This window comes from Vicia villosa, linkage group LG2 (genome assembly GCF_029867415.1).
Source record: "Vicia villosa cultivar HV-30 ecotype Madison, WI linkage group LG2, Vvil1.0, whole genome shotgun sequence".
NCBI classification, from domain to species: Eukaryota; Viridiplantae; Streptophyta; class Magnoliopsida; order Fabales; family Fabaceae; genus Vicia; species Vicia villosa.
This window is the reverse complement of record NC_081181.1, coordinates 47663924-47675387: the sequence shown is the minus strand read 5'-3', so window position 1 is coordinate 47675387 and position 11464 is coordinate 47663924. Positions and strand designations below refer to the sequence as shown.

General features: G+C 34.0%; 1 long non-coding RNA gene across 2 annotated transcripts; it reads left to right on the top strand.

The window, feature by feature from the left end:
• The first annotated feature begins 5029 nt into the window (after positions 1–5029).
• LOC131646141 (uncharacterized) lies at positions 5030–6341 on the top strand. 2 transcript variants are annotated; one of them, XR_009297313.1, is made up of 7 exons: positions 5030–5125; positions 5212–5303; positions 5466–5553; positions 5810–5883; positions 5960–5986; positions 6085–6135; positions 6234–6341. It is a non-coding gene; the product is annotated as an uncharacterized LOC131646141 (long non-coding RNA). The 2 variants fall into 2 exon arrangements; XR_009297314.1 differs by having other exon boundaries at positions 5799–5986.
• Positions 6342–11464: the final 5123 nt, after the last annotated feature.

The following is an 11464-nucleotide window of genomic DNA, read 5'->3' as shown; positions in this document are numbered from 1 at the left end:
ATAAACAAAAGTTCAATTTTGCGTTTGAAATAATAGAATTTGATTTTGATTTTGAAAAGAATGAGAAAGGGATTACCCTAAGAGGTGCAAGTGTGATTGTGTTTGGATTCAGATATTTTATCTTTGAAGTTAGTGATCTAACGATTCAATTTTATCTTTGGCATACACGCAGTTTATATGTGCTAGAATTTAAAATGCGGAAATGTAAAATGCGGAAAGTAAATCTACGCTATTACATCGATTGTGCAGGAAATGTAAACTACGCTATTTACATGAATTTGACAACCTATACATTTATCTAGGAATTTAAATTGCAGAAAAATAAAAGAAATGTTTTTGGATTTTTTATGATTGATTTTAATTATAATTAATGCATGATTAATTAAATTAAAATGAGGAAAAGATGAAAATAAATTTAAACCTAAAAATTAAGTTCAAAATGCTTTTCAATTAATTTTAAAACAAAACTAATTTTTTTGGGATTTTTGAAATTGATTTGAAATTTATTAAGTTAATTAACACATAATTATATAAATAATTACACAAATAATTAAAACTTAAAGAGAAAATTATTCTAAATATTAACAAAATTAGTTTATAATATATAAACAATATTTAATATAAAGAACAAATTTTTTATGATTTTTGATTGGTTGAAAATAATTAAAAAGATAGATATATGCATATTATCTAATTAATTATACAAAATATTAAAATTATGAAGAAAAATAAAATATTTTTATATCAGAAAATAAAATATTATTTTAGAAACTTAAAAATATTTTTTGTGTATTTTTTGGATATTTAAAACTATTTTTAATTAATTTTGCAAGGAAATTAAAATAAAAATAGAAAAATAGAAAGTAAAATAATCAGGTGTGTGATGTTGATGAGTCCATGGTATGGACCACTTGTCTGGTGCGTTGGATGAAAAGTTGAGATGATCCAAGGGCTCAGATCATGAGGGAACATGATATGATGGTGGGGGACATGCGCTGAATTCAAGGAGAATTCAAACTTTCTGACTGGGACCCACAAGTGCACGCGTGGATGGAAGACTAGTTGACCAGCCAATGATAAGGAGCCACGCGAGCGGAGGGAAGATTCAGCTCTGACTGACGAACCACGCTTGGACGCGCGGTCATCTTCAACCTCCGTCACCTTCATTTTTTAACATAGATAGCGGCGGTTTTAAACCCCCTCTATTTTTACGATAAAAAACACCATTTTTGGTAGCTTCACAAACCTGCAAGAACAAACGTTAAGAAGAGTAACAAATGACCCAGATCCCCTAATTAGGGTGCTCTGAGTCCAATTATGGCATTAGTTTCACTGTTTGAGTGTTGTAGCCATGGGTTCGATGGAGTTGAAGTTTGAACATGCATGAGCACTTGTTAATGGCATGGGATGATTCTCACGTGGGAGCTAACATGTTAGGGCCCAGATCTACCCTATGGGACCTCATGAACTCATTAGAATGATTAGACTACATTGATATTGATTAAATGTATGAAAACGAAAATTAATTATGTATGAAAGTGAAGAGTACTATACACGTGTTATAACTCTTATAGGACCATATTATGAGTTCATTCTTACTCTATGCCACCTTAGGAGAAGATTGAAAGTGATAGTTTGTATTGATAATGATTGGAATATGGAAATTGAAAATTACAAAGTTATGGAATTTTGAGAGAATTTTGGTGAGTTTTCTTGCTATGCCTTGGCTATAATTTCGTGTGTGTCTTGTTGTTGAAGTATTCAGCTTCATTTATAAGCCAAGAGGTGCTTAGAAACTAAGCCAAGAAGCATTGATTGCCTTTGTTGAATTCTTGATTTTTAAATATTAAAATCTTTGAATTGTTGACCAAGTCTTGCTCCTCTTCACTTCTCTTGCCTTGTACTTCAATCTTCTGCAGAAAATTAAAGATTCTTTGATGACTCATGCTTAGAAACTAAGCTATGCATTATCCTTCCATTTTCCATTTTCATTTAATCTTAAAATAGGATAAAATTAAACCAAAAATGAATAAAAATGGTGTGGGCTTTTTCTTGGTCGTGGGAGGCCCATTATATCATGGTAAACATGTTTGAACTATGAAAACTTGGCCCCATTTGGAAAAAATACATTTTTGAGCAATGTTGGTTTAATGCATTTTCCCAAAATTTAGCCAACTTCAACAAGGTGTAAATCCCTCAATTTTTGTCATATGAAGGAGATCTTGAACTTTTTGGAAACCTAAAAGAGTCCTCTAACCAATGTATTTGGTCTCATGTCAAAATGATTTTTGATGCTCCTTGTGTATCCTTTTGAAAAAAGTGTCTTTTTGTTGACTTTGAAAATGACCTGTAATGTCTTGGTTCATATTTTTCAAATGGTGAACCTAATGACCATGGGACCAATTGCATTTGAAAGATAATTGAATTTCCTTCAAAATGAGCTTTGGTTTGAATTTTTTGGATTAAGGATGAGAGAGTTATGACCAGTCAAAGTTCAGTTGACTTTTTAGGAGAAAACCCTAATTTTGAATCTTAGGGTTTTGTTGATTTTTGACCTTTCCTTGATGAATTATGATCATCCAATGATCAAATTATGAATCCTTTGACAAAATATGGATGTTGACAAAAAATTTCATTTTTGACTGTCTGTTGACTTTTTTGGTCAAACGGGTCATCTGTTGACTATTTGAGCTGCTGACGGTGCGTCTGAGTGAATTGAAGTTTGAAAATTTTTATGATGGTACTTTGAGATGTATGGAGGTCCATGAAATCCATTTGAGGTCTCAAAAACTTGTTTCTCCTGAAAAAACAATAAACCCTAATCAGGGACTGTTTGTGTAGGAGACAGTTAAGCGTACCTGATTTTTGTGCAGTGCTGAGTCTCTGCTAATCATGTGATATTCAAAAGACTTCTAGGACAAAAATCTTGGAATTTTGAAATGCAAAATTTTGATTTGATTGATGGTACAAAACACGGAGAATTGTACTGTCAGCAGTTTGACTATCAACTGACTGTTCAGGCATTAATGTAGCAGTTAGAGTGAAAAATCAACAGTCAAAGTTAATTTTCTTTTTGTTGTTTTTGTTTTATGTGAAAGATGAAAGTTTATTTACATGACTTGTTAAAAAACACAGACATAATAAATAATTAATATTTACTGTACGCGAGCAAAATTACCGATAATAACCCTGAAAATCATTTAATGCACAGAAAAATAAATATTTGACTGGCAGAAAACACACAAAATATTATCTGAATAATTAAGCAACAATATGACAAATAGTACAACATTTAATACTGACAATACAAATATTACATACTATAATGAACAGTACGACGAGTAAACGGTACATTTAAGAAAATAAGAGATACGGCAAACTTTAAGAATGACGATTAATAACCCATGCTATGAACAACAAAAAATAGATGATCGGGTGTGTAACCATCGCAGGTCCACATTTTTCAGGACTATGCAGACAGAAGAAGGACATGATCACCGTAGCAATGGTGATGACCATAAGAAAACATGTTTCCATCCGCTTCGCCATTTTGCTGGGGAGGAAGAGAGAATGGATATGTAGTAGAAATTTGAGAAATGATTTAGAATTTGATGTGAGATTTTATGAAAAAAAATGAGAGGTATTTATAGAATGAAAAGAAGGATAGAGACGTTGGGGAATGAAGTGATTCCGTACAAAAGGAAAATTTGAGTGGAAGTAAGATTTGAAAGAAAGTGTATGATAGTGTTGGGAAAAAGAGAGATGTGTAGAATAAAGTTAAGATTTGATTTTTGAAAAAGAGATTTGAAAAGAGATTTTGAAAATAATGGAATATAGTACAAAAGTTAGTGGGAAACAAAAATTAATAATAATTTACTTGTTACCAGTACAGTCTGAATCCCGGACTCTGCGCCTGCAAAAGATTTAACTCTGTACCAATTGCGTTAGTACTACTTATCTGTAAATAAATATCAAATAAATAGCGTGTGTGAAGTAATAAACAGTAACTGGCGTTTGCGTAAGAATAAATTCAACAACAAGCCAAAATACTGTATAAGAAAAAATTCTAAAAAATCAAGTATTCATAAATCAGGATGTGAAAATCCAAGATTATATGAAACTCTTAATTTTTAGATTGAAGTTTTCTTGAAAAAAGATGCGGGCAAATTTTGGGGTATAACACATGTCATATCTGGTAGTGGCATTGCTGTAGATCCTTCTAAAGTAGATGTTGTGTTGCAATGGGAATCTCCGAAGTCAGCTACCGAGATTAGAAGTTTCTTGGGTTTGGCCGGTTACTACAGACGATTTATCGATGGTTTCTCTAAGTTGGCACTTCCGTTGACCCGGTTGACTTGTAATGGTAGAGCTTTTGTATGGGATACACAATGCGAAGAAAGTTTTATAGAGCTGAAGAAGAGATTGACGACGGCTCCAGTCTTGACATTACCTAATCCAGGAGAACCTTTTGTTGTGTTTTGCGATGCTTGTCTGATGGGGTCAGGTGGTGTACTCATGCAGAATAATAAGGTGGTTGCTTATGCTTCAAGGCAGTTGCGGGTACATGAAAAGAACTATCCTACGCATGATTTGGAACTCGCTGCTGTGGTGTTTGTGCTGAAAATTTGGAGACATTATTTGTATGGGTCTCGTTTTGAAGTGTTTAGTGACCACAAGAGCTTAAAGTATTTGTTCGATCAGAAAAAGTTGAATATGAGATAGCGAAGATGGTTAGAACTAGGGCTGGACAAGAATGTGTCAACCGACCAAAACCCGTCCGGCCCGATGGTTTTGCAAGGTAATGGGTCGGGTCGGTTCGGATTGACGGATAAGCGGATTGTGAATTAGGGTATAGGCGGTTTCAATCGGTCGGAATCGGTTCATTTTTTCAAGTCCGTCGGTGTCCGAAACCGACCGAACCAAGAATGCTAATATGGGCCTTCTAAATGCCCAGTATCATCTATCTCAGCCCAGTCCAAACAAATTGTATAAATTCTTCTACATCTCAATCTGAAACCCTAAAACTACAATGAGCCACCACACTCTTCTTCGTTTTCACCTGTAAGATCTCAAGCAAAAACCCTAAAACTACAATGCGCCGCCGCACTCTTCTTCGTTTTCACCTGTAAGACCTTCTTGTTTTGTATCTTTCATAGTTCCCCCATGAATTCATTCTTATCTAACTAACTAGCTTCTTTGTCTCTTTCACAGCGTGTGTTTCTTTATCTTCATCCCTTTTCTCTCCTCTATTTGAATCGATTCAAGGCTACAACATAGAGGATTTCATCTCAGTAGATCAAAAGGTTTGTATTTTGTGATTATATTTAAAACATATATTAAAGCTGTGTTGCTAATGGTTGTAATTTGTCTGATTATTTGTTAAAATGATTAGGATTTGAGTGTTTTAGACTGCAATGTTTCAGTATTGTTTTCCTCATGTTTTAAATGTTAATTTTATGTTGTAGTGAGAATTTGGAGTAAATTAGGGTTGAAGTTGGATATGACTCAGTTGCTGAAGGTGAAGACTATGTTCTTGAAAGTATAAGGTGCTAGGTAAGTTAATTTATTTGCTAGGACTATTGCATTTTTTCACTTTTGAATGATCTGCTTGTCATGTAAGGACAATAGTTGCAACATTAGGAGTGAACAAGATGCTACTATATGAGTTTGATTTGTTAACATGGAATGTTGTTTTTGATTAAATGGTGTATTGACTATTTTACTTCTTTGGTTTGTTTTGTAAACTGCTAATACCTCGTAATTCCTGGTTTGTTCTGTAAATAACTTATATAAAGTAGTTTTATAACAGGTGAAATGTGTCTCATGAAAGAAAGGAGATTCAACCATTACAACATTTTTGGCCATGAGAAAATCATTATCAAGGTATATGTCCAGGGTTTTAATTTTCTTGTCATATTATTTGTTAATGCTTGTTGTTAATCTATAAGATACTTGTTAGGCAACCAAGTGGAATTGAAAAACAAAGGTAATCTCTGTCTTTGATTGCAACAAGTTTAAGGACTGTTTTGCTAAAGTGTTTATTTGCAAGAATGTTCATATTTATTTTCTTAAGGAAATTTGCAGATGGGTATTCTAAGGAAGATGTAATCAATGTATCAAAAATTGAATTTTTAAGTAAGTAACCATTGACCAATATTCTTTTAATTGATAAGTTTATATAAATAGGATGATGAATTTACTGTTTTTTTAAAATCTTTTGTTTTATGTTTCAGGTGTTGTAAGTAGATCAGATGAAGATGGATTATCTATCAATAATCTTGGAGGAGAAACCATGAAATTTATGTTGCCTGTGTCTGCTTAAAGAGTTTTATTTGGATTAATATTCTATTATTCTCTTAATTCATTTTAATATGGATTTGTATAAATAGCTGCTTTAATTGCATATGATGTATTTTAATAAGAAACAAATATGTTCTGTATTTATCTTGGACAAAAGCAGCCAAAATTTGTAGGCTAAAAAATTGATCAATATTTAATTAATATTTTGAATCATATAATCAATTTTTTAAATTAAAAATAACTTAATTATTGGCCCAATTTAATGGACTATATATTTTGGCTAAATGAAATTTATAATTTGGACATAATTTTCTAACGCGATTAATTATCATTCCTAATTTTTTTGTCGTCTGCTAACAAGAATTTAAAAAGAAGAAAAAAATATTAAAAAATTGTAAATTTGGTCCAATCCGAATTAAACCGGGTTCCTTATCCGACCCGTTTCAACCCGAACCGAAAAAAACCGAGGACATATCCGGTCGGAATTTGGGTCTGGTTATTACACCCGAGGGTTGGTTCGGTTCAGTGGTTTGGGCCCGAACCCGAACCGAACCGAACCGATGTCCACCCCTAGTTAGAACTATTGAAGGATTATGATTTTGGTCTGAATTATCACCCAGGTAAGGCTAATGTAGTGGCAGATGCGTTGAGTCGGAAAACCTTGCATATGTCAGCAATGATGGTTAGAGAATTGGAATTAATTGAACAATTCAGAGATATGAGTCTTGTTTGTGAAACGACGCCGGAGAGTGTTATGCTAGGGATGTTGAAGATTAATAATGAATTCCTGGATCAGATCAAGGCAACACAGAAGTTAGATGTGAAATTGGTAGATTCGATGGTTGGAATTGATCAGTTTGGGAATAATAATTTTATTGAATGCGCACGGTGTGTTGAGATTCCGCGATCGGATTTGTATTCCTGATGATGTAGAGCTGAAAAGACTAATTCTTGAAGAAGGTCATAGAAGTAAACTGAGCATTCATCCGGGAGCTACTAAAATGTATCAAGACTTAAAGAAATTGTTTTGGTGGCCTGGGATGAAGCGTGATATTGCGCAGTTTGTATATGCATGTTTAACTTGTCAGAAGTCGAAAGTTGAGCATCAGAAGCCTGCAGGGTTGATGCAACCGTTAGAATATCCCGAATGGAAGTGGGATAGCATTTTGATGGATTTTATAACGGGATTGCCTAATACTGTACGAGGACATAATTCCATTTGGGTGATTGTTGATAGGCTTACGAAGTCGGCTCATTTTATACCTATTGACATCAGTTTTCCTATGCCGAAGCTCGCAGATATTTATACTAATGTGATTGTTAAGCTGCATGGTGTTCCATTGTGTATTGTGTCGGATAGAGATCCGAGGTTCACATCTGATTTTTGGCAGAGTTTGCAAGAAGCGTTGGGCTCTAAGTTAAGATTGAGTTCGGCGTATCATCCTCAAACAGATGGTCAGACTGAGAGGACTAATCAATCATTGGAAGATTTACTGCGAGCATGTGTTCTTGAAGAGAGAGGTTCGTGGGACACTTGTCTTCCATTGATAGAATTCACATATAATACTGCTAGTAGCTCAATTGGTAGCAGGAATTGCTATGAATATGTACTTAACCCCTAGGTACATGGTTTGATTCCTGCGGGAGGCAAAAACAATATTTCCTGGGCAGCCGATAAGCGGACCTAGGGGGGATTATTGATTAAGCCGGTAACATGCTCGGTTGGCCGACACGGTTGATGCGTGCAGCGGATATCGGGGTGTTACAGCACCTTTTGAGCAGGAAAGGTTACTTATAGAGTGGCTTTACCGCCAAATCTTTCGAATTTGCATGATGTGTTCCACGTGTCACAACTTCGGAAGTATGTTCCAGATTCATCCCATGAGATTCGTATGGATGATGTGCAAGTGCGGGATAATCTGACCATGGAAACAAAGTCGGTACGTATTGCTGATCGCGAGATGAAGATTCTACGAGGAAAGGAGATTACGTTGGTGAAAGTTGTCTGGTTAGGAACTGTTGGAGAAAGCATGACATGGGAGTTGGAGAGCAAAATGCGAGACTCCTATCCCGAGCTGTTTGAACCAGGTAAATTTTCGAGGACGAAAATATTCTAAGTGGGAGAGAGTTGTAACACCCATATTTAATTAAATATTTTAATTAAATATTATAATGTATTTTTCCGATTAATTCTTGGTTATGTCAAAATTATAGTTTAAGTCGTTAAGTTAATAGTCGGGTAAAATTAGTCGGGAGAAAAATAATATTAAAATATATTATTAGTTTTAGAATTATTAATTAAATTGGTGGAATTAAGTATAGAGGTGAAATAGCATTTTTAGATGTAATAGATAGTGGACCCAATATAAGCTTGAGGGGCCCATTTACTATTTTATTAGTTTTGGTGAACTAGAAGAAAAGTAGTAACATTAGAAACAAAAGCCATCACGTACAGTAGAGAGGAGGAAAAATCAAATTGGGAACAAGGGTTGCTGGCAGTGTCTAATTGCAGTCCAAAGGTTGCGAATTTTTGATTAATTTTCGAACTCTCTTCAATCCAAAGGTAAGGGTGGGGTTCTAACTCTATAATCGGGTTTATGATGATTGATATATGGGGATTGATTGTATAAAAATTGGTTGTGTAATTGCTGTTGAGAAATTGGTTGATTTATTGTCTGTGTTGCCTGATTGAAACTGTAGCATAAATGTTTTTCTTTCAAAACTCTAATGTGATATATGTCTGAAGTTGTGCAGATTTAGGGTAGTGTAGCGGCATAACAAATTGATTATGCATACTGTAGCGTTGTATTGGAAAATAATTGGAATACTACATATTGTAGTGTCATCCGTAGCAGCACATTTGTTAAACCAAAAAAATATATTTCAAGTCTATAATATTTTCATGAGTATGGATAATACTAAATAGTGATAATTTAATATTATTTATATTATATTTTAGGAGTTTTGAGTTAGAGATAATATTTGAACTATTTAGTTAATTTAAGTTAATTTCAATTTTGTTAGAGGTTTCAATAGAGTTATTAGAGTTGTCAATAGAGTTGTCAGAGTTGTGTTGGGTTATTAAGAATCATAATTTTAATTATTTTGTGTCACTCTGACATACTTAGAGTCGTTAGTAGAGCAATTTGGTGTTGCCGAGTAATAATACATCCTTACTAAATTGTTGATAATTTTAGTTATAATATGATTATTGAAATTAATTAAGTAGTCTAACTAAATTACAATATATATATATATATTTAGTAGAGTTTTAAGTAAATTAAGTAGTCCAATTTAGTCAAAATAGTAGAGTAGTTTAATAATTAGTTGATATTAGTAATGAAAATTTAGCAGAAGATAGCAGGACAATGTAATATTGCTAGCAGACTGATATCTAGCCTCAACTAGAAATTAACAGTAGATGGTGAAGACTAGTGATCGGTCACCATTTCTAGTAAGTTTTGTCTTTCATCCGGCACAAATTTATCATCTCGGTAACACATTCGGTTGTTTTATTGCTTTTTAAGTTAAGTTTATCGTATTTACTAATTTGTAGTATTGCATTGCAGTTGGTTTAAAGTTTATGTCAAAAGATCTTCTTTATGCCTTTGTTTGGTAGTGTTAGTGTTTTGGCCAGGTTGATGCATGTGAAAATAGGAACTTGTGGCGCACACGAGTGGATGAAAAGAAGCCGGGAAAGCTGATTTCAGAGGACAACACGGGCACCCGTGTGTAGCAACACGGCCCGTGTTGAAATGTGGCTGGAAACGCAATTTTGGAGCTGAAACAGAGCATCTGCACGGGCACCCGTGTTCACAGACACGGACCGTGTGGAAAAGTGGCCAGAAACAATTTTTTGAATCAAGAGGCAGACGAACAACACGGGCACCCGTGTGCAGCAACACGGCCCGTGTTGATGATGCGTGCTGATTATATGTTTCTATGTTTTCTTGCTCCAATGTGATCATTAAGGGTATTTTTGGTATTTGACTTCAACCTGAATAGAAGAGAGATTATAACAACAACTTTAGGGCAAGAGAGAAGGGACGTTTGGACAGATTAGAGAAAAGAATACAAGAGAAGATTGGAGAAAGCAAGGGTTTGGGAGAGAGGAAGATCTTCATGAACGGAAGCAATTGAAGATTCAATATCCTCCAGTTTCTTGTAATGTCTTTATTCATTATTATGTTTTCTTTGAATACTATGAGTAGCTAAACCCCCCAATGCTAGGGGGTGGCTCTGATTTAACTTTGTAATGACTCTGAGTTTGCAATTGCAATAACAATCATGTTTTTAATTGTTGATTTATTCTCTTGATGTTTCTAATGCTTTTCCTTTCGGACAAATTGGAATTGATCTATGATTATCATTTATGCGGACCACCATTGATAATGCTTTCATGAGAATATGCTATAATAGATATTACCTAGGACTAGGAATACCTTATAGCAACCGGGTATTCTTGATAACTAATTGCTTGATTTCATCATAAATTTCTAAGGACTTAGGGTTTAGGATGAAGGATCAAAGGTTTTTTCACTAAGGACTTAGGATCAAACAACCTTAAGAACCGGTAATTGATTATTGAAAATAAGTTGTCGCAATAGAAATTTCAGAGTTGTTACATTGTCAATCATCCATTATCCCTAGCATGTTACTCATATTTGTTACAAAATCAATTTCATTTACTGCTTATTCTATTTTTCGTTAAGTTATAATTACCAAACAAAACCCCATTGAAGTTTTTGTTTAATTGAACCTTGAATTGAACTCATTATTCCTGCGCACTCCCTGAGATCGACATTCGGGGAATTTTCCCTATTATTACAAGAGGCAAAATAGTACACTTGCTATTTTACCGATCAACTAGTATAGTAGAGTAAATAAAAAAAAATGTATTAGTAGAACAAAATTGACAAAAATTTTGTAGTTAAGTAGTAATAGGGCAGGAAACAAAACAGTCCAAAAATTAGACAGTTAGCCGAATTAAGCGGTATTTTTAGTTGTCCAAAATTTGATGAAATTTTACAGGGAAGTTCGTGAATACGAGTAGTTAATTAATGTTGGTTGTTTCGTTGAATTCTATACTGAATGCTGAAATTGCAGGTACTGTTGAAATAAGTTGTTTTTGTCCTAAAATGGACAATTTTTGAGTTGTAGGCTT